Source organism: Psammomys obesus, unplaced genomic scaffold (assembly GCF_907164565.1).
Source record: "Psammomys obesus unplaced genomic scaffold, mPsaObe1.curated_primary_1811, whole genome shotgun sequence".
Lineage (NCBI taxonomy): Eukaryota > Metazoa > Chordata > Mammalia > Rodentia > Muridae > Psammomys > Psammomys obesus.
The window spans coordinates 8,913,312-8,939,626 of NW_026590677.1; the positions used below are offsets into that span (position 1 = coordinate 8,913,312).

The following is a 26,315-nucleotide window of genomic DNA, read 5'->3' on the forward strand; positions in this document are numbered from 1 at the left end:
TCATACATAAGGAATTGTAGCCAAGTTTTGAGCCTGGCATGCAGCATGGCTCATGCCTAGAGTCCCAGCTGCGAAGGAGGCTAAGTCAGGAGGACCACAACTTGGAGGCCAGCCTGGGCAACAGGCCAAACCCTGACTCAGATAATTTTTTAACACTTTGTTTTTTTTTATATAAATAATTTATTATTTTTAGTTTATGTACATTTATGTTTTGCCTGCATGTATGACTGGATGAGGGTGTCAGATCTTGGTGTTACAGACAACTGTGAGCCATCAAGTTGGTGCTGGGAATTGAACCCAGGTCCTCTGGAAGAGCAGTCAGTGCTCTTAACGCCTGATCCATCTCTCCAACCCCTTAAGATACTTTTTAAATCAGAACCTGGGTGTGTTGGTTATTTCTTACAATCGTAGCACTCAGGAGGCTGGAGCTTGATGGTTGCTGTGAATTTAAATGCAGCTTGGGTTACAGAGTGAATGAAAGCTCATCCCGGGCTACGTTATGAAACCTTTTGTTGATAACATCATAGCCTGAGCAAGGTCTAGGTTTCATCTCCAGACCTCCAGGTCTGGGGATATAGTTTAATGGTAGAGAGAGAAAAGAGGAGTTAAGACTTTAGGGGAGTAGATGAGGTAGGGAGGAGGAGGAGAAGGTGTAGGAGGAAGAGAAGGAAAGAGAAACAGATAGAAGCTCAAATATAAACAGTGTATAATTGAATGCAATCTAATTTAAGGTATATTTAGTGACTATTAATTCCATATATTTTCCTATTTCATCTGTTATGAAAATATCCTGATTTGGGTAGTGTAAAGAGTAATAATTTGAAAATGAAGAAAGAAAACCCTTCTCACTACCATCCCCCATTGGAAACCACCTCAGTGACAGAAGAGTACTTTGAACACAATAAAACTTGGTAAAAAGAAGCTGTTTTTCTAATGTATCCACAGGCCAAGCCTGGGTCAGCAGCTTAGGGAAATTCTAGCAGAAGGACAGAAGCATCTCTAGGATGGACCATGCATTTAGCAGTCAGAGCATGTCTTCACTTCCTGGATTTCAGTAAAGGCCACAGATGAAAGGAATTTCCTCCACATTCTTCTCCCTACATTCCTAAATAAAGTCCATTGAATACACAGCAGATTTCTCTGTCTTCTCACACACTTAACAACAATGAATTCACATGGGGAAAAAATGAGGAAGGACTGTGTGCCCAGCTCAACAGCTTCCCGATGGGAGAGATGCCTACACAGGTTTCAGGGTAAAAGCTGAGTCATGTCCTTCTTCAGGACAGCATTCCAAGATTCATTGAGACAGAAATTTAAAGCACATATGTAGCCCTTCCTTGTGCATCTGAAGTAAGAAGAGAAAGATACACGCCAACACTGTAATGCAGAGCCAGACCACATTCTACACAGGCTTTATCTTTCAAACAAGCAAGGGGCTTTCAGGGCAGATAGGACACAGGTGACAAGTATATTCTGTCAACCACTCTTCTGGGGAGAAGAGTGGCTCTAGAAGCATAGGGCAGACTTAGATGAATATGATGGAAATGAAAGAGAGACTTAGGCCTGGAGGAATAGAAGATGTTTCAGGTTCAACAGACTAGGACTTTGTTTAAGGCTATTTGAATTTTAACACATCACAGAGTGGGCATGTGGGGGGGGTAATTTTTCTAGCATACAAATATCAACCAAAAGGCTGCATTACACAGGAAGGATACATGTAATTTATCAATTAAATAAAAAAGTAAAATTCAAAGTGAAATGAACAATACTTTGGAAAATAGAATCTATAGATTCTTTTAGCGGTCCAAACAGTGTGATAATCTGAAAGATATTAAAAGGCAGGTGGGTAAGTGCGTGGATAAAACAAATTGTAATGTTACCTTGTGCTGGAATAACTTTCATTGCAAAACAAAACAAAACAAAAACAGTGATCCTGGTTAGAGGTAAAAGGTAGTGACATAGCACCAGCTTAACAAGCCGAACGGTCTGTGTTCAATTTTTATCACTGAAAATGAAATCAAATTAATAAATAACATAGTATCATTGTTACATTCAGTAGATGGATAAATATAAAAATACTGTTAATGAAAGAGAATAGTTTAAAATGCCTAAATCTAACTAAAAGAATTTTCATGAATTCACTTAAATAAGTTTTTGTTATTTGAATACTATAGGAACAGAACTGTTGTACTTACGTCGGTACAGGCCATTAAGAAGGTCAGGGAAGCTAAGAGCTGTAGAATACGGAACCTCATTTACTGGGAATTAATAATGATAGTGTTCAGATTTATCTAGTTTTAGAGGGCATAGTTGCCTATTACTATAACAGCCCAATATGTATGGTCTTACTATTTTTGAAACGGCTTTATTTTGAGTATCAAACATTTGACAACTTTACCTAACACTTGATACATCTCTGGAATCATGAAAATCTTTACAATTTTTTTTTTCAAAATGGGATGCTGGTGAGGTGGCTCATCCAATAAAGGCACTTGCTGTCAAGCCTGATTATCTGAGATCATTTCCAGGTACCTGACTCACACAAATAAATGTAATAAAAATATTAAAAGGTGGTGCTATTGAATAATGCATATTAAAATCTCAAACATGTAAACAATGACATAACTAGATAACTATCTGAGATGTACAAGAAAATCATTGATTACTGTTCAGGTAGGTGCCCTGGAAGTGAACATCCTGATACCTAGTTCATAGCATGGGGAAGCTGCTCTGAGAAAAGAACAATTTCCTGTCTCATCGTTCTGTACACCCCCTGCCTGGAAATAGAAAGTAGGACCAGGACAACCTGGAGTAGGACAACACATTATCTTAGAAGATAATACATGACCAAGACAATACAAGTCCCAAAGTAGAAACCAGTTGACTTGGTTCTGTAATCCTTCAGTGTCTCAAATATTTATGAAGGTTCAGCCACCACCATACCTTCAGCTGAGCCCAAACATCTCCTTTTCTCACCACATTACTTAGGTCTTCATCAAAATATCATTTTGGTCACTATAATGATATCAGGTTTCTATGACAACTGTGATTCACAGGCTGTTCTAGAAATTGTAAATGTCTCTCCATAGTCCTCCCTTCTGTGCTCCTGAATTTCTCAAACCAAAACAAAACACTGTCTCTATTCAGCCCACCATAAAAAAGCGTATTCATTAGTGATATTGGGATGGGAAACAGATAATTAACCAAATAAGTCTGCCAGGTTAACACACCATTTTCCTGTAAGGGGGACCCTCTCTGCTCATCAGATCACCTTGGTCTCCATTAAATGATCTGGTTGTCATGGTTACCTTGATTCGGTAGTTACTGTGGTAACCGTGATTCACGGGCTTATTCTCACACAACTCTCCTGTTCTCCCCCCCACAAACATATACTTTTTGAAAGCAAAACAAAATGTCTACCTTCTGTTGTCAATCGTGTGAGAAGCATAATCAGTATGTTTAGAAGGAGGAGCAGGAAACTGACAGAATGCTCCTTTTATGAGGAATTTTTTGGTCTGCTATAAAAGTAACCTTATCTGTACACATTCACCCACGAATATCTCTTGGGGCTCTTGGAGACAAGGTAGCCTCTGGAGGCAGGGCCTATGCATATAAGACATACAGTCTTCATTGTATAGTTTGATACGTGTGGTTGAACACTAAGAGGCTGCTTCTAATCTTTGGACTACATGAACTATAAGTATTTTTAAAGTGTAATTTATGAAGTAGAATTCTTTCAAGAAGGTTTGGAAAATTGTACTTATTTCGTATACAGAAACTTAATTATTTAGCTGAATCATATTGGGTTATCCTGGGAGATATCTTTATTGCCTCCCTCTTCCCTTTAGCAATATACACACCCTTTAAATGCCATCCAATGAGTCTATGACAGGTATTTTCAAAACACTCCACATAATCTGGAGTTGTAAAAAAAACAAATGTTACATCCAAAAGAAGGAATTGTGGGGGACAGTAAATACAATCATTGGAGATCAGAGTAGCAATGGTTTACATTATTACTAATGTGTAGACAAATAGACACTTTCAAATAACATTGTTAACAACATGCACTAGTATTAATATTTTGAACGTATTGTGTCAATGTATAGTCATATGTTTCATGGTTTTGAAAGGACAGTTTTGAAAAATTATTTTAAAGAAATTATTATAAATATATTTGTACATATATGGGGAATTGTACTAAACTTCAGTTCATAATTTTTAAAATGGACAATAATTATTTTTAATTATATATATATATATGTATTTTGCTTACATGTATGTATGTGCATCATGTGTGTACCTGATATCCTTGGATGTTATAACAACATGTTCTTATAACCTTGGAACTGGAGTAATGGACAGTTTTTAACTGCTATGTGGGTGCTAAGAACCAGGCCTGAGTGTTCTGAAAGAACAGTAAGTGTTTTTAATCACTGAACCATCACTCTAGCCCAAGGAACTAAATACTTATTCTTATAATACAGGTAAAATGAACTTGGAAGCAACCATATGATGAAAGAACTACTTAATGTAAAATGTAAAGTTGTAGAAAAATTTAAAATGTATGTACATGTAAATGTGGTCACAAATAAAAGAGGATGCTACAAAGCACACATTTGGCTTGAATGTACAAATTTTAAAAAAAGATAATTTTGTTCCTGTCATACAGAGTTTAGAATTCAGCACAGTGTTATATGGCAGTTTCTGTCTGGGATTCCCCAGTGCTCTGTACACTGAAAATATTTGGATTATGCTTGCAGGCTTCTAGAAAGTTCTATAGGATGGATTGTTCACAACATCCTCCTTCCTCTTCCATTTCAGAAGTGTTCAAGCTTTGGTTCTGTGTTTTGTCCCGAGGTGATTCCAGGTACATCACCAACATCTACAAGGAAAATTTTACAATAAGCAGAAAATATAATATAGTCCAAAATATGCTTATATGTAATGATTCTGATTCTTTTGGAAAACCTGATAAATATTAAAGAATACTGAAAAAGCATATGCTATGCAAAACAAGGCAGTTCCTGCATAGTGTTGCAGCCACCAGCACATATAGGGTAGCACAGGGATGGAAGGGAGTAACTGGCCAAGAATGGGGTGCGGTGGGTGGGTCTGGAAAGCTGCAACATAGCAGACTAGACAGTGAGGGTATGGGAAAAGGTCTGGGAAGCCTATTAAGGATGGGGATAATGGAGGCTGAATGTTCTGTTCTTTGGGAGGGATCTCTTTGCAGTGTGGCTAACTCACTCTATACTGAGGGAAGAAGAGATAGTTCAGTGAATTCAGGGTAGAGCTAGGATCAACAGTGAATGGAACATTTTAATATATAGGGGGTATATCTAAACAACCACAGTAATATTAAATAAATTTCCCTGTCTCTCTGGCACCCTTTGTATCCACAACTGTAGAGTCGGGAAGTGCTTTCTGTTCTTGGGTCTTTCATAATGTATTAAGAGATGCTGCATGTCATGCCTCCAAGCAAACCCAAAGCAGGTCCCCACTTGGGAAGCCAGGCCCATCTACACCGTGATCTGGGGAGCTCCCTGGTGCTGGGTGCGTCTAGTGGATGCCCCCAACGGGTGGACATGCTACTTAATATCTACGTAGGAAAATGCTGGACCCGTCCAACTACCACCAGTCCTTGGATCTATCCAGAGACATCACAGCAGCACTTGAGAATTTCACCCATGCCCTGTCTGTGCAGGGACAAAAATGCACACTGGTCTATGAGAGGAGATCCGTTATTTCCCTAGTAAGCAGAAAAGAAGAGGGATGAATGTGTGTGCTTGCAGTCTGAGAGGAGCTGCTCCTGACCCTTTAGATTTAAGGTTTCAGGAGTTCCCTGTATTCTCTGCTAACATTCTTGGCTTCTCACTCACTCCCTATCCCAGCCATTTGGCTCAGGCCCCTTGACTGCAGCAGATACCCTCTCTCCAAGGTTACAAATTTTATTTTTATCACGAGCTACAGCTAGCTGTTTATATAAATGTTAGAACACTGAATATCATTTTATTCTAACATAGGCTCAATTGCACAGACCATTTCTCTCCCTTAACAATAAGTTTTTGATAATCCTTCGAGCTCTTGAGCACGGTGTTCTGGGTGTAAATGCAAGCTGTCCTACTCCCTAACTCTGCAGCCTTGAGCACTGTTCTTATCTTCACTGCCGCTCAATGTTTCATCTACAGTGCACAATCAGGGTTACCAACACTGTCTATCCTGGAAGTGAGCTCTGAGCAATTAATGACTCAATACTTTAAAAGGATAAGGACTTGAGGGTGTATCTAAAGTAGAATATATGCTTATTATATGTAAAGCCCTAGGCCCAATCTCCAGTGCTAACAACAGTAAATGACTAGGTAGATTCTGTTAGGCCACAGAGGAGGACTTTGCAGCCAGCCCTGAAGATACCTGATAAAACAGGGTCAAATGAAAGGGGAGGAGGTCCTCCCCTATCAGTGGACTTGGAAAGGGGCAGGGAGGAGACCAGGGAGGGAGTGCGGGGTTGGGGAGGGAGTGAGGGAGCGGGATACAGCTGGGACACAGAGTTAACAAAATGTAACTAAAAAGAAAAATAAAATTAAAAAAAAATGAAAAAAAAAAGAATTTATTTTATTTGATCACACTGCATTTATGTAGTTATTTATTTGTGTGTGTGTCCGTGCATGCGCTCATACATGTGCATGTGTTAAGTTGTAGACATGGAGATCCAAAGGACAGCTTTCCAGGGTCTGTTCTTTCCTTGTAGTGTGTGGGTCCCAGGGCTTAAAAAACTTAGATTGTAAGTGCTCTTAGCCACTAAGCCACCTCAGCAGCCCTTTGCTAATGATCAAATTTGTTTTTAATGTGCTTGATGTTACTTTTCTTTCAGCAATAATAAAATTGGTTGTCAACTGATATTTGTCCACAGTCAGTGTCATTTGAGACAGGTTGTTAGTAGTCTACTTTCCCCCCCTTTTTTTCCTTAGATTTTGGGCTTTGTGACACTATTGCTCCAATTTGCCTCTTTGACACAACCATCTTCCATGCAGTTTATAGCAAGAACAAGCATTGTAGGATTACAGCTTACCCTAAATCCACCATCTCATGTCAAGTTTCATTTTTTTTTAGTTCAACATTTTCTTCTTTATTTTGGCATTATCTGTTGGTGCCACTAAAAATAAATCATCTGACATACGATTTTCTTGTTTGCATTTTTTAAATATTTTTATTAATTACAATTTATTCATTTTGTATCCCAGCTGTAGGCCCTTCCCAATCCCACCCTCCCTCCCTCTTCTACTCCCATGCCCCTCCCCCAGTCCATTGATAAGGGAGGTCCTCCTCCCCTTCCACCTGACTCTAGCAGTTTTCATTAAGACTGGCTGAATTTTCTTCCTCTGTGGCCTGGTAAGGTTGCTTCCCACTGCCTCTCAGGGGGAGGTGATCAAAGAACCAACCACTGAGTTCATGTCAGAGACCACCCCTGTTCCAATTACTAGGAAGCCCACATGGAAAATAAGCTGCCATGGGCTACATCTGTGCAGGGGTTCTAGGTTATCTCCATGCATGGTCTGTGGTTAGACTATCAGTCCCAGAAAAGACCCCTGTGCACAGATATTTTGGTTCGGTTGCTCTCTGTGTAGAGCTCCTGTCACCTTGCCTCCAGGTCTTTCATCTCCTCCTTCTTTCATAAGATTCCCTGGACCCTGCCCAAAGTTTGGCTCTAAGTCTCAGCATCTGCTTTGATACCCTGCTGGGTAGAGTCTTTCAGAGGCCCTCTGTGGTAGGCTCCTGTCCTGTGTCCCGTTTTCTCGCTTTTCTGATGTCCACCCCATATGGCCTTTCTGAGTGAGGGTTAATCATTTTACCCAGGGTCCTCCTTCTTGCATAGCTTCTTTAGGTATACAAACTTTAGTATATTTATTCTATATTATATGTCTAATATCTACCTATAAGTGAGTGTATACCATATGTGTCTTTCTGCTTCTGGGATACCTCACTCAGGATGATCTTTTCTAGTTTCCACCTTTTGCCTGCAAATTGCATGATTTCCTTGTTTTTAATTGCTGAGTAGTATTCCATTGTGTAAATCTGCTACAATTTCTGTATCCATTCCTCAGTTGAAAGACATCTGGGTTGTTTCAAGATTCTGGTTATTACGAATAAAGCTGCTATGAATATAGTTGAGCAAATGTCCTTGTTGAATGGTGGGGCATCTTTTGTGTATATGCCCAGGAGTGGTATAGCTATATCCTGAGGTAGTGTTATTTCCAATTGTCTGAGAAAGCGCCAGATTGATTTCCAAAGTGGTTGTAAAGTTTACATTCCCACCAGCAACAGAAGAGGGTTCCCTTTTCTCCACAACCCCTCCAGCATGTGTTGTCATTTGAGTTTTTTATTTTAGCCATTTTGATGGGTATAAGGTGAAATCTCAGGGTCGTTTTGATTTGCATTTCTCTGATGGCTAAGGACCTTGAGCATCTCTTTAAGTGTTTCTCTGCCATTCGATATTCCTCTACAGAGAATTCTGTTTAGCTCTGTACCCCATTTTTCAATTGGATTACTTGATTTGTTGCTTTTTAACTTCTTAAGTTCTTTATGTATTCTGGATATCAGCCCTCTGTAAGATATAGGTTTGGTGAAGATTATTTCCCAGTCTGTAGGCTGTCGTTTTGTTCTGATGACAATTTCCTTTGCTATACAGGAGATTATCAGTTTAATGAGGTCCCATTTACTGATTGTTAATCTTAGAGCCTGTGCTGTTGATGTTCTGTTCAGAAAGTTATCTCTTATGCCAATGAGTTCCAGGCTCTTCCCCACTTTTTGTTTTAACAGATTTAGTGATCCACTTGGACTTCAGTTTTGTGCAGGGTGATAAATATGGATCTATTTGCATTTTTCTACATGTAGACATCCAGTTAGATCAGCACCATTTGTTGAAGATGCTATATTTTATTCCATCATATGGTTTTGTCTTCTTTGTCAAAAATCAAGTATCCGTAGGTGTGTGGGTTTATTTTTGGACCTTTTTATTTGATTCCACTTATCCGCTATTCTGTTTTTATGCCATTACCCTGTAGTTTTTGTGACTATTGCTTTGTAATACAGCTTGAGATCAGATGGAGATACCTCCAGATGATCTGTTGTTGTTCAGGATTGTTTTAGCAATTCTGGGTATTTGATTTTTTCATATGAAATTGAGAATTATTCTTTCAAGGTCTGTAAAAATTGTGTTGGTATTTTCATGGGAATTGCATTGAATCTGTAGATTGCTTTTGACAGGATGGCCTTTTTTCTCTATCTTAGTCTTACTGATCCATGAGCATGGGAGATCTTTCCATCTTCTGATATCTTCTTCAATTTCTTTCTTCAGAGACTTGAATTTTTTTTTTTTTTTGAAACAGTTCTTTCACTTGCTTGGTTAGAGTCACACCAAGGTACTTTATGTTTTTAATGACTATTGTGAAGGATGTGGTTTCCCTAATTTCTTTCTCAGCCCATTTGTCTTTTGTATACAGGAGGGCTACTGATTGTTTTTTGAGTTAATTTTGTATCCAGCCACTTTGCTGAAGGTGTTTATCAGCTGAAGGAGTTCTCTGGTTGAATTTTTGGGTTCACTCATGTATAATATCATATCATCTGCAAATAGTGATACTTTGACTTCTTGCTTTTGGTACTGAATCCCCTTGATCTCCTTTAATTGTTTTATTGCTCTAGCAAGAACTTCAAGTACTATTTTGAAGAGATACGGAGAGAGTGGGCAGCCTTGCTTTGTCCCTGATTTCAGTGGATTGATTTAAATTTCTGTCTGTTTAGTTTGATGTTGGCTATAGGCTTGCTGTATATTGCCAAAGTTTAAAGCACGCACAGACTTTTTAAAAAGTTTGCATTTACAGGTACTGGGATCTAGTTCAAGGCCTCTTGCACGTGAAACATGTATTCTAGCACTGATTTATGGTTTCAGTTCAAGTTTTAACATGTTTGTCATTATTATCATGTTACTTGACCCTTAATACTTCTGTTGGAATTTCATTATTATGTGGACTTTATGGTTGGCATGAATAAACATCCAAGATGTGGTTTTATATTAGCTCATATGTACTCTTTTCTGTTGAGTTTTCATTTTTCAAACAAGGTCTCATTTAGTACAAGCTGGCCTCCAACTTAGTATATAGCCAACAATGGTCTTGAAATCCTGATATTCCTATATTCTAGAATTATAAAACTAATCCACCACACCTGGCTAATTTTTATTCTTTTTTTTAAATTTTTTATTAATTACACTTTATTCATTTTGTATCCCCCCATAAGCCCCTCCCTCCTCCACTCCCGATCCCACCCTCCCTCCCCTTTCTGCATGCATGCCACTCCCCAAGTCCACTGATAGGGGAGGTTCTCCTCTTCTTTCTGATCTTAGTCTATCAGTTCTCATCAAAAGTGGCTTCATTGTCCTCTACTGTGGCCTGATAAGGCTGCTCCCCCCTCAAGGGGAAGTGATCAACGAGCAGGCCAATCAGATTATGTCAGAGGCAGTCCCTCTTCCCATTACTATGTAACCCACTTGGACACTGAACTGACATGGGCTACACCTGTGCAGGGGTTCCAGGTCATCTCCACGAATAGTCCTTGGTTGGAGTATGAGTCTCTGGGAAGTTCCCTGTGTTCAAATTATCTTGTTCTGTTGCTCTGCTTGTGAAGTTCCCGTCCCCTCCAGCTCTTACTATTTCCCACTTCTTACATAAAATTCCATTCACTCTGCCCATCAGTTGGCCATCAGGCTCAGCATCTGCTTTGACAGTCTATACTGCAGAAGCTTTCAGAGGCCCTCTGTGGCAGGTTTCAAGGTTGTTTCCTGTTTTCTTCTGGCTTTCAGAGGCCCTCTGTAGCAGGTTCCGAGGTTGTTTCCTATTTTCTTTTTCTTCTGATGTCCATCCTCTTTGCCTTTCAGGATGGGGATTGAACATTTTAGTTAGGGTCCTCTCTTTTGCTTAGTTTGTTTAGATGTACAGATTTTAGTGGGTTTATTCTATATTGTATGTTTATATGAGTGAGTATATACCATGCGTGTCTTTTTGCTTCTGGGACAACTCACTCAGGATGATCCTTTCCAGGTCCCACCATTTACCTGCAAATTTCATGATTTCCTTATTTTTCATTGCTGAGTAATACTCCATTGTATAGATGTACCACAGTTTCTGCATCCATTCTTCAATTGAGGGGCATCTGGGTTGTTTCCAGCTTCTGGCTATTACAAATAAAGCTGCTACAAACATGGTTGAGCAAATGTCCTTTTTGTGTACTTGCGCCTCTTTTGGGTATATGCCTAGGAGTGGTATGGCTGGATCTTGAGGAAGCGCTATTCCTAGTTGTCTGAGAAAGCGCCAGATTGATTTCCAGAGTGGTTGTACCAGTTTACATTCCCACCAGCAGTGGAGAAGGGTTCCCCTTTCTCCACAACCTCTCCAGCATGTGTTGTCCCTTGAGATTTTCATCTTGGCCATTCTGATGGGTGTAACGTGAACTCTCAGGGTTGTTTTGATTTGCATTTCCCTAATGGCTAATGAGGTTGAGCATTTCTTTAAGTGCTTCTCTGCCATTCGATATTCCTCTACAGATAATTCTCTCTTTAGCTCTGTTCCCCATTTTTTAAGTGGATTACTTGGTTTATTGCTTTTCAGCTTGTTTAGTTCTTTATATATATCAATGGACTCAACTCTCCAGTAAAAAGACACAGATTAACAGAATGGATACGTAAACAAAACCCAGCAATCTGTTGCATACAAGAAACACACCTAAGACACAAAGATAGACATTAATTTTTATTCTTATATAATTAAATTTACAAAATAAAAAATTCTGTCCAAATACCTGCTGGAAGGATACTGTTCTACTCATGGAAGTTGCCATTTAAAAAGTCATCAAATCACCATAATCACATCATGGGAATTTTGACATCCAGGCTGTTCTGCAAACTGGAAAAACCTCTGTAGAGTTTTCCTCTTTATGCCTTTACCTGTCCTTAAAAGAACTCTTCACCCTTCAGGTAACTTTGGAAAGTTTACTCATTAGAGAAGCTATGCACCGATGTAGGCAATTGGCAGAATTCTGCTCCTTTTGATAATACAGTAAGCCCTCCCCACTAAGAATTTTGTTGGGTTTTAAAGTGAAGGAGAATGAGTGTTGTCAACAGTCACAAACACTGCAAAATTCTCTGGGTTCTTGTAGAAATGCTAGCCTACTGGCAGTTAACTTGTGCTACTCATGGTTCTCCTAGGAGTCCGGTGTGCTTAGCTAGCAGTTCTTCTGTGACCTCATTGTAGTTGTTGTCTGAAAGCTTGTTCCATCCATTATAAATTCCCCATGGGTATTTCACCTCATGGTTTTTGTACTCCCTGAAGAGTGTTTATAGAATTGTATTTCGTTAAAATTCACAAAATTCAACAATTTTGTCTCTGTAGATTAGGTGGAATTTCTATGTAAAAGAAACATTCTGGTATCAGCTATTAGATTACATTGATAATGCTGTGCATAGAGGAGTACATGGAATTATTAACTATTTTTCAGTATTAACACTTTTCAGAATAAAGAGCTGTCTTACTAAAAGACCTCCAGAAATTGAGCAGTGAATTTCCTTTGGGTTTCTTTTGAACTTCTTTAAGGGTTCATAGATGTTTGTATAGGTTATGTATTTTAGTTAACCACAATAATTATGTTATTCAGTGCTCAAATTGGGCCACTAGGAGCTGCTTATGCATTGTACATGTTTTTAATGATTTCATTATTTTACTTTTACATTTTATTTGATGCTGATACATACTAATGGGATTTTGTCATTTTTCATGCTTCTAGCTGTGATATTTTACATTAGACTCATGCATGACAACTAACCTAGCCATAGAGTGTAAGTGTAGTTTTTATTTCCTCAGTTGAGGTGATAAGATGAGAGTCATACTCAAGCTTTAAGAATGCATAGTTTGGGCCCTTACGTTTGAGCTGTTTCTGTGCTGTGACAAATAATGCTACTACAAACCTTTTAGGTACATTTAGTTTTAAGTTCTGTGTACTCAATTCAGGTCCCCATGTATGCTAGGAAAGTGGTCTTCTTCTGCATGACACACTAGCCTTTATGTACAAGATTTTTAATGAACAAACAAATAATATTTTTATTTCTTCTGACTAAAAAAGTGGAAATGGTGTTACTGAGTCATATGGCAATTCAAAGTTTGGAATGTCATAATTTCATATGGCTTTATTCTGTATCTGGATATCATTTGAGGAAAAGAAACAGAATAAATAGATTAGAGAGGTTAGTGAATTGTCAGGCATGTAGATGATCTGGGTCTCTTTGGAGCTCTTGGACAAGGGGGATAGGTCTGCAGGAAGTGATATTAGAGCTACAGGGAGGAGCCTTTCCTGGGTTCCAGTGTCTGAACTACCGCAGGATGAGCTTCTTTTTCTGTCTTAAACTGCCTGGTCACATAGGTGTTCACTTACCATTTTACCCACTTTCCACCTCCATTAACCAATGGCATGGAGAACTGATGGTAGTCATTTCACTTGGTCCCTAGGGAAATTGTGAAAATCTTTGCAGAGCCACCTTAATACAGAATAGAAGGAAGGCATCATTGAAATAATCACAGGGTCTTCAAAGAGAAGCTGAACCTGATGACAGGGTCAGGACTGATAGGAGTGATTGGGAAGTGTAGGGAAGGATGGGGACAGGACGTCCAGCCTGACTGGAGTGAATGGTGTGGCCTTGCAAGGGAGTAGTCCTGAGATAATCAAATGGCTTTTCTTAATTTGGGCCAAAACTAAATACATTCATTTTTACATGCTACTGTCTTTTGTTATTTTCACTTAATGCAGATGAGTTTGGATACATAACAAAGTTTTGTATTTCAGAAATTGTAGTATTAGAAGGATGGGGTCTTTCACTGTGACAATCATTTGCTGTCCTTTGTCTTAATCATTCCTTTTACCTCACACGCCATACCATACCAAAGATAATCGACCTGTAACTTCATGCAACTTTCTGAGATGGACTCTTGTCTCTCATAGATTTTTGATAAGTTTCCAAATCCTGTGGAAACAAGGAGTGACAGTACTTAGGAAACACTGTTTGGCCACTCCAAGGTGGCCAAACAATTGAGAACAGTGTACACACACGATCATGAAGAACATACAGCCAAGAAAGTTGAGATTTTACTCATTGCAAGAAGAAACATTCACACCACAGTGAATGACAGAATGTCTCAATAAGATGGTATTTGGTCTCTGCCTAAAGGTTAGCCATAAGTCTCAGCATCTTCTTTGATACCTTGCAGGTTAGAGTCTTTCAGAGGCCCTCTGTGGTAGGCTCCTGTTCTATTCCTTGTTTTCTAACTCTTTCGATGTCCATCCTCTTTGCCTTTCTGAATGGAGATTGAGCATCTTAGCCAGTAGGAAATAATAAGACCTGGAGAGGACAGGAGCTCCACAAGGAGAGCAACAAAACCAAAAAATCTGGGCACAGGGGTCTTTTTTGAGACTGATACTCCAACCAAGGACCATTCATGGAGATAACCTAGAACCCCTGCACAGATTTAGGCCATGGAAGTTTAGTGTCCAAGTGGGTTCTATAGTAATGGGAACAGGGACTGTATCTGACATGAACTGATTGGCTTGCTCTTTGATCACCTCCCCCTGAGGGGGGAGCAGCCTTACCAGGACACACAGGAAGACAATGCAGCCACTCTTGATGAGACCTGATATACTAGGATCAGAAGGAAGTAGAGGAAGACCTCTCCTATCAGTGGACTGAGGGAGGGGTGTGGGTGGAGAAGGGAAAGTGAGGGTGGGATTGGGAGGGGAGGATGGAGGGAGCTACAGGGGTGATACAAAGTGAATACATTGTAATTAATAAAAATAACAAGGAACACAAAACAAAAGAAAAGAAAAGATGGTATTTGGGGTGACTTGGAGGAATTGAATTCGTGTTAGGTAATTTTGGAATGAGTTTGAAAAACAGTAGAAAGATTGCTTCTGATTGAGACTTTCAGTAAGTACCATTCATCCTATTTGGTATGTTATTAAATTTTTTTCTAAAAGGAGAGGACACAGGAAATCCAAAACTGTCATTAATAAAAAGCATGAGTCACTTTTAATCTTTAAATTTGAGTGTATAACAAAAAGTCATCGTAGAAACCTGAAAAGTAGAACAGAATCATATGTGGGGAGGATAAGGAGTCCTAGAAAGGGGGATAGTAGGGAATGTGCTATGCAGGAGTAAATAGGAAAATAGGGCATCTTTCCTGGGGAAGGGAGATGAAGGTAATACAGAGGCAGAAAAAGGAAGGATAAATAAATATCAATAAAATGTTTGAAAAACACAGGGAAACATAACACACACATGAATTTGAGAAGGCATGGTGTAGGAGAGTTAGAGGTGAAAGAGGGAGAGGTGGAAATGATATAAATGCAGTACTCACATGAAATTCTTAAAAAAAAAAAATTAAAATAGTCATTCAGATTAGCCAAGGCAAAAATGGTCACTTCTGATTTTCATTGTATTGGTTTTCATTTTGTTCATTTACACATGGATATAGAATGACTGATGTTGATATTGTCTGGGAAGGCTTATTTCAGCAGAACACCACAAACAGCTGTCAATGCTAGATCATGAGTATTCTCGGCAGACTAGTGAGAGAGTGCTACATTTGATGAAGCCAGGTAAAAATAAAGTCATTTAAGATGACTAAATCAATAATATTGACAGAAATCTTAGACGTTTTTTGCTTATCTGAGTGCAAGATGGGACCAGTTTCTATTTACTGCTGTTATGGAAAGAGACCAAATCTTAATCCACTTTACTGAACATGCTCTTAAACAGTAAGATTCGGTGACATCTTCCTTTACATGTGAGTCCAGCACAAGACGAGGTATTCCACTCCATTAGGACACAGTTATTGTTGTTTGTATGTGTGTCTTGAAAGCTTTACTTATACATAAAATAATTTCCTCAGAAACTTTAATCATTGATTACATAGCTTTAAGTCTTCCTTGGTTACATAATAATATAGAAACAAAAGAAACAGAGAGAACAAAGAGCAAATCTCATAAGAACTAAAAATCAGCATTATGATAAAATCAGTTTTCTTTTACCTCAAAGTTTTCTTCCTTATGATTAGTGTAGGACACAGTTTTTAATGTAAGAAAGTAGAAGAATAGGATGTAGACTATGGCAGCCAGTTAACGCTGAGAACTTCAAAGGTTCAGTTAGTGAAGTTTGGCTGCCTATGCTCATAAAGTATACTACTGCACATACCTGGTATTTCTATAAGCAAAAGTTGTCATGAATGAAATGTTCAAACTTTGGTTCCTCATCCTGCTTTACTACTCAGTCTCCTAAACTCTGAATTTATACTTTTCCTAGTAAGAAGTCGACTTATCTGTCATTATGACATTTTTCTCTGCACCTTTAACTATCCCCCTTTACTCACACCTTCTCATCCAGAGGACAAGGATTACTTTGCATTTAGATATATTTATTTAAAGAAAATAGTGGCTAGTACTCACATTGGGTTTCTGTATATCACCAAATTATTTAGATTTAAAAGTTTTTTTAACTTTTTTAAATTTTTTATTAATTACACTTTATTCACTTTGTATCCCCCCATAAGCCCCTCCTTCCTCCCCTCTCGATCCCACCCTCCCTCCCCTTTCTGCATGCATGCCCCTCCCCAAGTCCACTGATAGGGGAGGTTCTCCTCTCCTTTCTGATCTTAGTCTATCAGTTCTCATCAAAATTGGCTGCATTGTCCTCTACTGTGGCCTGGTAAGGTTGCTCCCCCCTCAGGGGGAGGTGATCAAAGAGCAGGCCAATCAGATTATGTCAGAGGCAGTCCCTCTTCCCATTACTATGGAACCCACTTGGACACTGAACTGTCATGTGCTACATCTGTGAAGGGGTTCTTTTTTTCCAAAATTCACATGGTGCTGAAAGGAAGTAGCCAACTTGATATTAATTTCTATATTATCTATAAATAAATATGTTTTATGTAAAATTTAATTGTGCATTAAATTGAGTTTTAAATTTTTATGAAAATAAATTGTAACAATTAATTATTTCTGTCAGGTGCTGCCAAAGGTATTTTGCAATAGTGATTAAAAGTTTCTTTCCTTCTGTGGTAAAAGTAGTAACTGTGCAATTTGTCTAAAACTGAAAACAAGATTTTCTGTGTTGTCACCATACACTGAAGCTAAGCTTTATTTTTTCATGTCAGAAGGAAACCTTAAAAGGTTAACTATATTTGGGACTAAAGAAATGGCTCAATGTTTTAAAGCAAGTGTTGCTCTTGCAGAGGACCAAAGTTTATTTCCTAGCATTCACATGGTGACTTAAAACCATCTGTAATGGGATCTGATGCCCTCTTCTGACTTCCTCTGGGACCAGGCATGCACTGACACAAACACGTGCACAAAACATTCATTCACAAACACATATACAAAAATACTTCTAAAACTTAAAAAGTTAGCTATGCTTATCAGTGATTTGTGATGTAGCTGGCTTTTTCCTCCTTCCATATACTCTCCACATTGTCTAAATTGGATGAAAATTCCTGTTATGGTCATAAAGAAAACTTACAAAATTTACTCTAATTAAAACAAGGACAGTTGAAGTAGTAAAAAAAAAAATAAAGGCTTTGATCACCAAAAAGTTTCAGGTTTCAGCTTTGGTTCTGTAAGATATGTTGTAGAGATGCTTAAGATTTCTAAATTCTTCGTTCTCCACCCACAGTGGACCATTCCTCTCCTTATTTGGATTTGTCACATGATGTTGAAATAAAAAAGTCAATGAAGATCACATAAGAGGTCATACACCTCATCTTGTCCAAGATGTGAGGCTGTTTCCTCATCTGTAATGAAACATTTTATGCAAATTATGCCAAAAGATTACATGTTATGGGGCTAGAGCAGTGTTCTTGGAGTGGGCCTGAGTTCAGTTCCCAGCATTCACATCATTCAGCTCACAACTATCTGTTAACTCAGCTCCAGACTGATCCAGTGTTTCTGGCCTCCACAGCCTTCTGCACACATGCATTAACACACACATTCACAATCAAAATAAAATAAAGTAGGGCTGGAGAGATGGCTCATCTGTTAATAGCACTGGTTGCTATTCCAGAGGACTTAAGATCAATTCCCACCTCCCACATGGCAGCTCACAACTCTCTGTAACTCCAATTCCAGGTGATTTGACATACTCACCCTTATACACATAAAAAACTAAATAAATTATTAAAAATTAAATATATGTTATAATGTATAGTAAATAATACACCATTTTGATATTACGTACAAAGTCAGTGAGGATATAGAGAGTAATGATTCCTAATCAAAGCTAATTTTTTTATTGCTTCTTTAATTTGTCTGACTTTTCAAAAATAAAATTGAGGTGTCTGAGAGATGGCTTAGCAGTTAAGACCATATGCTGCTCCTCCAGAAGACCTGAGCTTACTCCCATAATCTATGTAAGGCACCTCATAACTACCTGTAAATAACATTTTCCTCTGGTCTCTGAGAACACCTCTACATAGACTCACAGATGTGAGCACTTGGGCATGCACACACAAACACAAATAAAATGAATCTTTAGAAAAATTTACATATTTTGGAAATATATTTTAGAAGATATTCCTTTCCATAAAGCAAGTTGGGTGAAACTTTCAAGACTGTGTTCTATCTCTAGAGACTTGGTATGGACTTTGTTTACCAAACTGTGTCCATTGTAAGTAAGATTTTTCATTCCAATATCCAAGAATCTTTTAAAGAAGAAAGCATGAAAGAGTTGTGTTGCTATCATGAAATACCTGGAATATAAGCATGAAGAGTAAAGGGTTATTTTGTTTCAGAAGTTTGGAGGTCAACTCTCTGACTTTCTGACAGATTCATTGCTTTGGGCCTCTTGGGCTGGATACCAATGGAGGGAAACCTGTGTTGGATCAATGTGTTCATCTCATCAGCCAGGAAGTAAATGGAGAGAAGATCCTGGTATCCTAAGACCCCTTGAAAGGTTTATTCCCAAACATGTAAGAACCTCCCACTAAGCCCCATTTCTTAAACATTGTACCACATACCAATAGTGTTTTCTTGATGACTAAAGCTTTATCACATGTCACTTTGGGGAATACTCATTTAGACTATGGAGAAATGGCACTCCTACATACTATTTTATAGGTTGGGGGAATTTTGTAGACTGAAGGTGTGAAATAATCTCACTAAGAACACATTTTAAAAATATTTATTTTTATTTTTATTAATTACAGTTTATTCACTTTGTATCCCAGCTATAGCCCCCTTCCCCATCCCCTCCCAATCCCACCCCCCCTCCATCTTCTTCTCCTATGCCCGTCCCCCAGTCCAATGGTAGGGTAGGTACTCCTCCCCTTCCATCTGACCTTAGTCTATCAAGTCTCATCAAGACTGGCTTCTTTGTCTTCCTCTGTGGACTGGTAAGGCTGCTCCCCACTCAGGTGGAGGTGATTAAAGAGCCAGCCCACAAGCTCATGTCAGAGACTGTCCCTGTTCCTATTATTGTGAAATCCTCTTGGACACTGAGCTGCCATGGGCTACTTCTGTGCAGGGGTTCTAAGTTATCTTCATGCATGGTCCTTGTTTGGAGTATCAGTCTCATTTTTAGTGCTTAATATTTTATGATTAGGCAAATTTTGAAAGAAGTGCTTGAATATAACAAATTGACAAAAAAAAAATCACATATTACCTGTAAAGAGAAGTTTTTTCAATGAGGGGTGGTAGCTACACTTATTTGTGGGCATAAGGATAATATTTAGAATGTAGTTATGAATTATGCTACTCTAGCAAAATGGTGGTAATAAGTATTGGTGGTAATGGTGGTAATAAGGTCTCTTCTAAGATTCATGGCCTCGCTAGCTGTAAGAAGTTGGCTAGTGCCAGGCATGGTTTTCTTTCTGTTGAGTGGGCCTTAAGTCCAATTAAACACATGTGAATACTACTTACTGGATATTTATGGGTATCTTATTCTGGTCATTGCTGTTGTTCATAAGTTCCATGGCTGGTAGGACTATTCACTGCTACCCTCCTTTGGCAGCTTGCATAATATTTTCTGATACCATTGAATCTAGACCACAGAAAGGAGGTTTTCAGGTTAGATACAGTTCAAATAATATGAACCCTGTTTCCTACGTGTGTGGTGTGTTCAGCAGTAGGGGCCCACCCTCAGCATCGGACAAGCAACCAAGAGCAGCTGCCATAGACTGTATTATTATTATTATTATTATTATTATTATTATTATTATTATTTTAAAGAATTATTTATTTATTATTTATACAGTATTCTGCCTGCATGTGAGCCAGCAGGCCAGAAGAGAGCATCAGATCTCATTATAGATGATTATGAGCCACCATGTAGTTGCTGGGAATTGAAATCCCAGACCTTTGGAAGAAGAGCGAGTGCTCTTAACCTCTGAGCCAGCTCTCCAGCCCCCCAGACTGTATTATTTTGAGAGTCACTTATATTTCCCTGATGAACCATTTTCCTGCAACCTCATTTGTTGTCAGTTGTTTTGTTGATCTTAGCTATTCTGGCTGGGTTATAATGACACCTCAGCTTTCTTTTAAATTTCTATTTCCCCAATTGCTAAGGATGATGAACCATGTTATTTCTTCTAGTTTACTCTTCATTTAGATCCCTCGTTTATTTTTCTTTTTCTTTGTCATTAATTACTATTTATTTACTTTACATTCCGGTAGGAAGTTCCCCTTCCCCTAGTCCATTTTTCAATTGTGTCATTTGTTTTATTGACTCTTTGTGTTTTGAGTTCTTTATATATTCTGTATATTAAAACTGTCATATGTACAGCTGGCAAATTCTTTTCCATTTTGTGGGTTTCTTCTTGACTTGATTGGTTATTTTCTTAGCTTTACAGAAGCTTTTTAGTTTTACAAGGTACCATTTATCAATTGTTGGCCTTAATTTTGTGGCAAATGGAGTCCTGTTCAGAAAGTTGTTTTCTACACATATATCTTGTAGGGTACTGCAAATGTTTTCTTCTAGCATTTTTAGTGTTTTAGATTTTGAAATGTGGTCTTTGGTCCACTTCTATTTACTTTTTGTACAGGGTGACATACATAGGTCTAATTTCATTTTTTTCTTTTGCATGTAGAAATCTTGCTTACTACGCACCATTTGTTGAAGATGAAGTCTTTTCTCCAAGTGCAGGTTTTATCCACTCTGACAAATATTAGATGGCTGTAGTTACAAGTACTTGTGTTTGGGTCTTCTAGTTTGTTCCATTGATCTACAAGTCATTTTCTGTGCCAGTACCATATTACTTTTATCAGTGTATCTCCGTAATATCTTTTGAATTCTGGAATGGTAATCATCCAATGGTCTTTTTGTTCAGAATTGCTTTGGTATCTAGTTTCCTTTTCTGTTTCATATAAATTTTAGGATGAGACAATCAAAGAAAACCACAACTGGTAACATTGTAGAGACCAAAAAATCATGATGAGCCCAGCCCAAGTGGGTACATTTTAATTACAGCTTCTGTACTTATGCCATAGGGACCATTGATGAAGAGGGATTTTTGTAATAAATTTATTTTTATTAATTACAGTTTATTAACTTTGTATCCCAGCTGTAGCTCCCTCCATTCTCCCCTCCAAATCCCATTCTCCCTCCCTCCTCTACTCCCATGCCCCTCCCCAAGTCCACTGATAGGGGAGGTCCTCCTCCCCTTCCATCTGACCTTAGCCTATCAAGTCTCATCAGGACTGGTTGCATTATCTTCCTCTGTGGCCTGATAAAGATGCTTCCCCCTTCAGGAGGAGGTGATCAAAGAGCCAGCCACTGAGTTAATGTCAGAGACAGCCCCTCTTCCAATTACTAGGGAGCCCACATGGAGAATGAGCTGCCATGGGCTGCATCTGTGCAGGGGTTCTAGGTTATCTCCATGCATGGTCCATGGTTAGACTATCAGTCTCAGAAAAGACCCCTGTGCACAGATATTTTGGTTCTGTTACTCTCTGTGTGGAGCTCCTGTAACCCCCAGGTCTTTCATCTCCCCCATCTTTCATAAGATTTCCTGACTTCTACCCAAAGTTTGACTATGACTCTCAGCATTTGCTTTAATAGCCTGCTGGGTAGAGTCTTTCAGAGGCCCTCTACGGTAGGCTCCTTTTTATTACCTGTTTTCTCCCTCTTCAGATGTCCATCCCATTTGTCTTTCTGAGTGAGGATTGATTGTCTTACCCAGGGTCCTCCTTCTTGCTTAGCTTCTTTAGATGTATAGATTTTTAGTATATTTATCCTATATAAAAAGTCTAATGTTCATTAATAAGTGAGTATATTCCATGTGTGTCTTTCTGCTTCTGGGATACCTCACTCAAGATGATCTTTTCTAGTTCCCCATTTGCCTGCAAATTTCCTTGTTTTCAATTGTTAAGTAGTATTCCATTGTGTAAATGTACCATAATTTCTGTATCCATTCTTCAACTGAGGGACATCTGGGTTGTCTCCAGATACTGGCTAATAAGACTAAAGCTACAATGCACATAGTTAAGCCAATGTCCTTGTTGTATACTTGAGCACATTTTGGATATATGTCTAGGAGTGGTATAGCTGTATCTAGAGGTAGCACTATTCCTAATTGTCTGAGAAAGGGCCAGATTGATTTCCAAAGTGCTTGTACAAGTTTATATTCCCACAAGCAATGGAGGAGGGTTCCTCTTTCTCCACATCCTCTCCAGCATGTATTGCCAGTTGAGTTTTTGATCTTAGCCATTCTGATGGGTATAAGGTAAAATCTCAGGGTCATTTTGATTTGCATTTCCCTGATGACTAAAGATGTTGAGCATTTGTTTTTCTGCCAGTTGAAATTCCTCTATTGAGAATTCTCTGTTTAGCTCTGTACCCCATTTTTAAATTGGGTTACTTGATTTTTTGATGTTTAACTTCTTGAGTTCTTTATATATTTTGGATAGTAGCCCTCTGTCAGATATAGGGTTGGTGAAGATCTTTTACTAGTCTGTAGGTGGTCATTTTGTTCTGATGTCACTGTCACATGCTTTACAGAAGCTTTTCAGTTTCATGAGGTCCCATTTATTGAATTTTGTTCTTAGAGCCTGTGCTGTTGCTGTTCTGTTCAGAAAGTTGTCTCCTGTGCCAATGAATTCCAGGCTTTTCCTCAATTTTTCTTCTAAAAGGTTTAGTGTGTCTGATTTTATGTTGAGGTCTTCCATCCACTTGGACTTTAGTTTTGTGCAGGGTGATAAGTATGGATCTATTTGCATTTTTCTACATGTAGACTTCTAGTTAGACCAGCATCACTTGTTGAGGATGCTGTCTTTTTCCCATTGTATGGTTTTGTCTTTTTTTTAAAAAATCAAGTATCCCTACATGTGTGGGTTTATATCTGGGACTTCAATTCCATTGATCCACCATTCTGTTTCTAAACAAGTACCATGCAGTTTTTACTACTATTGCTCTGTAGTACACCTTGAGGTCAGGGATGGAGATACCTCCAGAAGATCTGTTGTTGAACAGGATTGTTTTAGCAATATGGGTATTTGATTTTTTTCATATGAAATTGAGAATTATACTTTTAAGTTATGTAAAGAATTGTATTGGTATTTTGATGGGAATTGTATTGAATATGTAGATTGATTTTGGCAGGATGGCCATTTTCACTATGTTAATGCTACCAATCCATGAGCATGGGAGATCTTTCTATCTTCTGATACCTTCTTCAATTTCTTTCTTCAGAGACTTGAACTTGTTTTTTTCAAAAGATCTTTCACTTGCTTGGTTAGAGTCACACCAAGGTACTTTATGGTATTAGTGGCTATTGTGAAGGGTGTAGTTTCCTTAATTTCTCAGCCCTTTTGACTGTTGTATACAGGAGGGCTACTGATTTGTTTTTGAGTTCATTTTATATCCAGCCACTTTGCTGAAGGTGTTTACCAGCTGAAGGAGTTCTCTGGTTAAATTTTTGAGGGTCACTCATGTATAATATTATATCATCTGCAAATAGTGATATTTTGATTTCTTCTTTTCAGATTTGTATCCTCTTGACTTACTTTAGTTGTCTTACTGCTCCATCCTGGACCTCAAGTACCATGTTGAAGAGACATGGAGAGAGTAGGCAGCCTTGCCTTGCCCCTGATTTCAGTGGATAGATTTAAGTTTCTCTCCATTTATTTTGATGTTGCTTATAGGCTTGCTGTATATTGCCTTTACTATGTTTAGGTATGTGCTTTGTATCCCTGATCTCTCCAAGAATTTAAAACATGAATGGGTATTGGATTTTGTCAAATGCTTTTTCAGCATCTAAGGAGATGATCATATGTTTTTTTTCTTTCAGTTTGTTTACATGGTTGATTACATTGATGTATTTTTATGTATTGTACCATCCCTATATGCCTGGGATTAAGCCTACTTAGTCATAATGGATGATATCTTTGACGTGTTCTTGGATTTGGTTTGCAAGTATTATATTGAGTATTTTTGCACCAATGTTCATAAGAGAGATACATCTGAACTTCTCTTTTGTTGTTGGGTCTTTGTGTGGTTTAGGTATCAAGGTGACTGTGGTTTCATAGAATGAGTTTGTTCCTTCTATTTCTATTTTGTGAAATAGTTTGAAGAGAATTGGAGTTAGCACCTCTTTGATGGTCTTATAGAATTCTCCTGTCAGACCATCTAGCCCTGGTCTTTTTTTGGAAGGGGGACTATTGATGACTGTTTCTATTTCCTTAGGGGTATAGGACTATTTATTCTGTTTATCTGATTTTGATTTAATTTGGGTAACTGGAATCTATCAAGAAAATTGTCCATTTCATTTAGATTTTCAAATTTTGTGGAACATAGGCTTTTGTATTAAGACCTAATAATTGTTTGGATTTCCTCAGTATCTGCTGTTATGTCCCCCTTTTCATTTCTGCTTTTGCTGATTTGGATAGTTTCTCTCTGTCTTTTAGTTAGTTTGGCTAAGGGTTTGTCTATCTTGTTGATTTTCTTAAAGAACCAGCTCTTGGTCTCAGTGATCCTTTGAATTGTTTTCTTTGTTTCTAATTCATTGATTTCAGCTCTGAATTTAATTATTTTCAATCTCTACTCTTGGGTGTGTCTTCTTCTTCTTCTTCTTCTTCTTCTTCTTCTTCTTCTTCTTCTTCTAGCGCTTTTAGGTGTGCCATTAAGTTGCTTGTATGGGATGTCACAATTTCCTCTTACCACTGCTTTCATTGTGTCTCATAAGTTTGGGTAAGTTGTACCTTCATTTCCATTGAATTTGAGGAAGTCTCTAATTTCTTTTTTTGTTTCTTCCTTGACCAAGCTGTCATTGAGTAGAGAGTTGTTTAGTTTCTATTTGTATATAGGCTTTTTGTTATTTCTGTTGTTGTTGAGGTCTAGTTTTAGGCCGTGGTGGTCTGATAGGATATGAGGGATTATTTCCATCTTCCTGTATCTTCTGAGGCTTGCTTTTTGCCTGACTTTATGTTCAATTTTTGAGTAGGTTCCGTGAGTTGCTGAAAAGAAGATATACTCTTTTGAGTTTGGGTGAAAAGTTCTGTAGATATCTGTTAGATCCATTTGATTTAGGACCTCTATAAGTGTTATTATTTCCATATTTAGCTTCTGTCTAGATGATCTGTCCCTTGCTGAGAGTGGAATGTTGAAGACTCCCACTATTAAGGTGTTGTGATCAATGTGTGATTTTAGCTTTAATGATGTTTCATTTCCATATGCAGGTGCTCTTGTATTTGGGGCACAGATGTTTAGAATTGTGATGTTCTCCTGGTGAATTTTTCCTTTAATGAGAATGAAGTGCCCCTCCTCATCTTTTTTGATTAATTTTGGTTGAAAGTCCATTTTATTAGATAATAGGATAACTACCCCACCTTGTTTTCTGGGTTCATTTGCTTGAAAACCCTTTTTCCAGCCCTTTACTCTGAGGCAATGTTTATCTTTGTTGCAGAGGTTTGTTTCTTGGATGCAGCAGAAGGTTGGATCTTATTTCTGCAACCATTCTCTTAGTCTGTGCCTTTTCATTGGAGATTTGAGTGTACTGATGTTGACAGATAATAGTGACCAAGTAATGATAGATCCTTTTATTGCGGAGTGGGTGGTGTCACTGTGTTTCAGTGCTTGTTTTCTTTTAAATTTTTTTTTGTGAAGTTATCTATATCCTGTGTTTTTTTTTAGGTGTAGTTGATTTTATTGGATTGGAGTTTTCTTTGTAGTATCTTTGATAAGGTTGGGTGGCAGGATGTAGAGAGGATTTTAAGTTTGTGTTACAGGCCCTGAAAGAGAG

The 26,315-nt window shown here is 38.2% G+C and overlaps 1 protein-coding gene across 1 annotated transcript in view; it reads left to right on the plus strand.

Annotated features, from left to right (window-relative positions):
- Positions 1-26,315, plus strand: part of Nxf3 (nuclear RNA export factor 3) — a 61,910-nt gene that overhangs the window by 23,058 nt on the left and 12,537 nt on the right.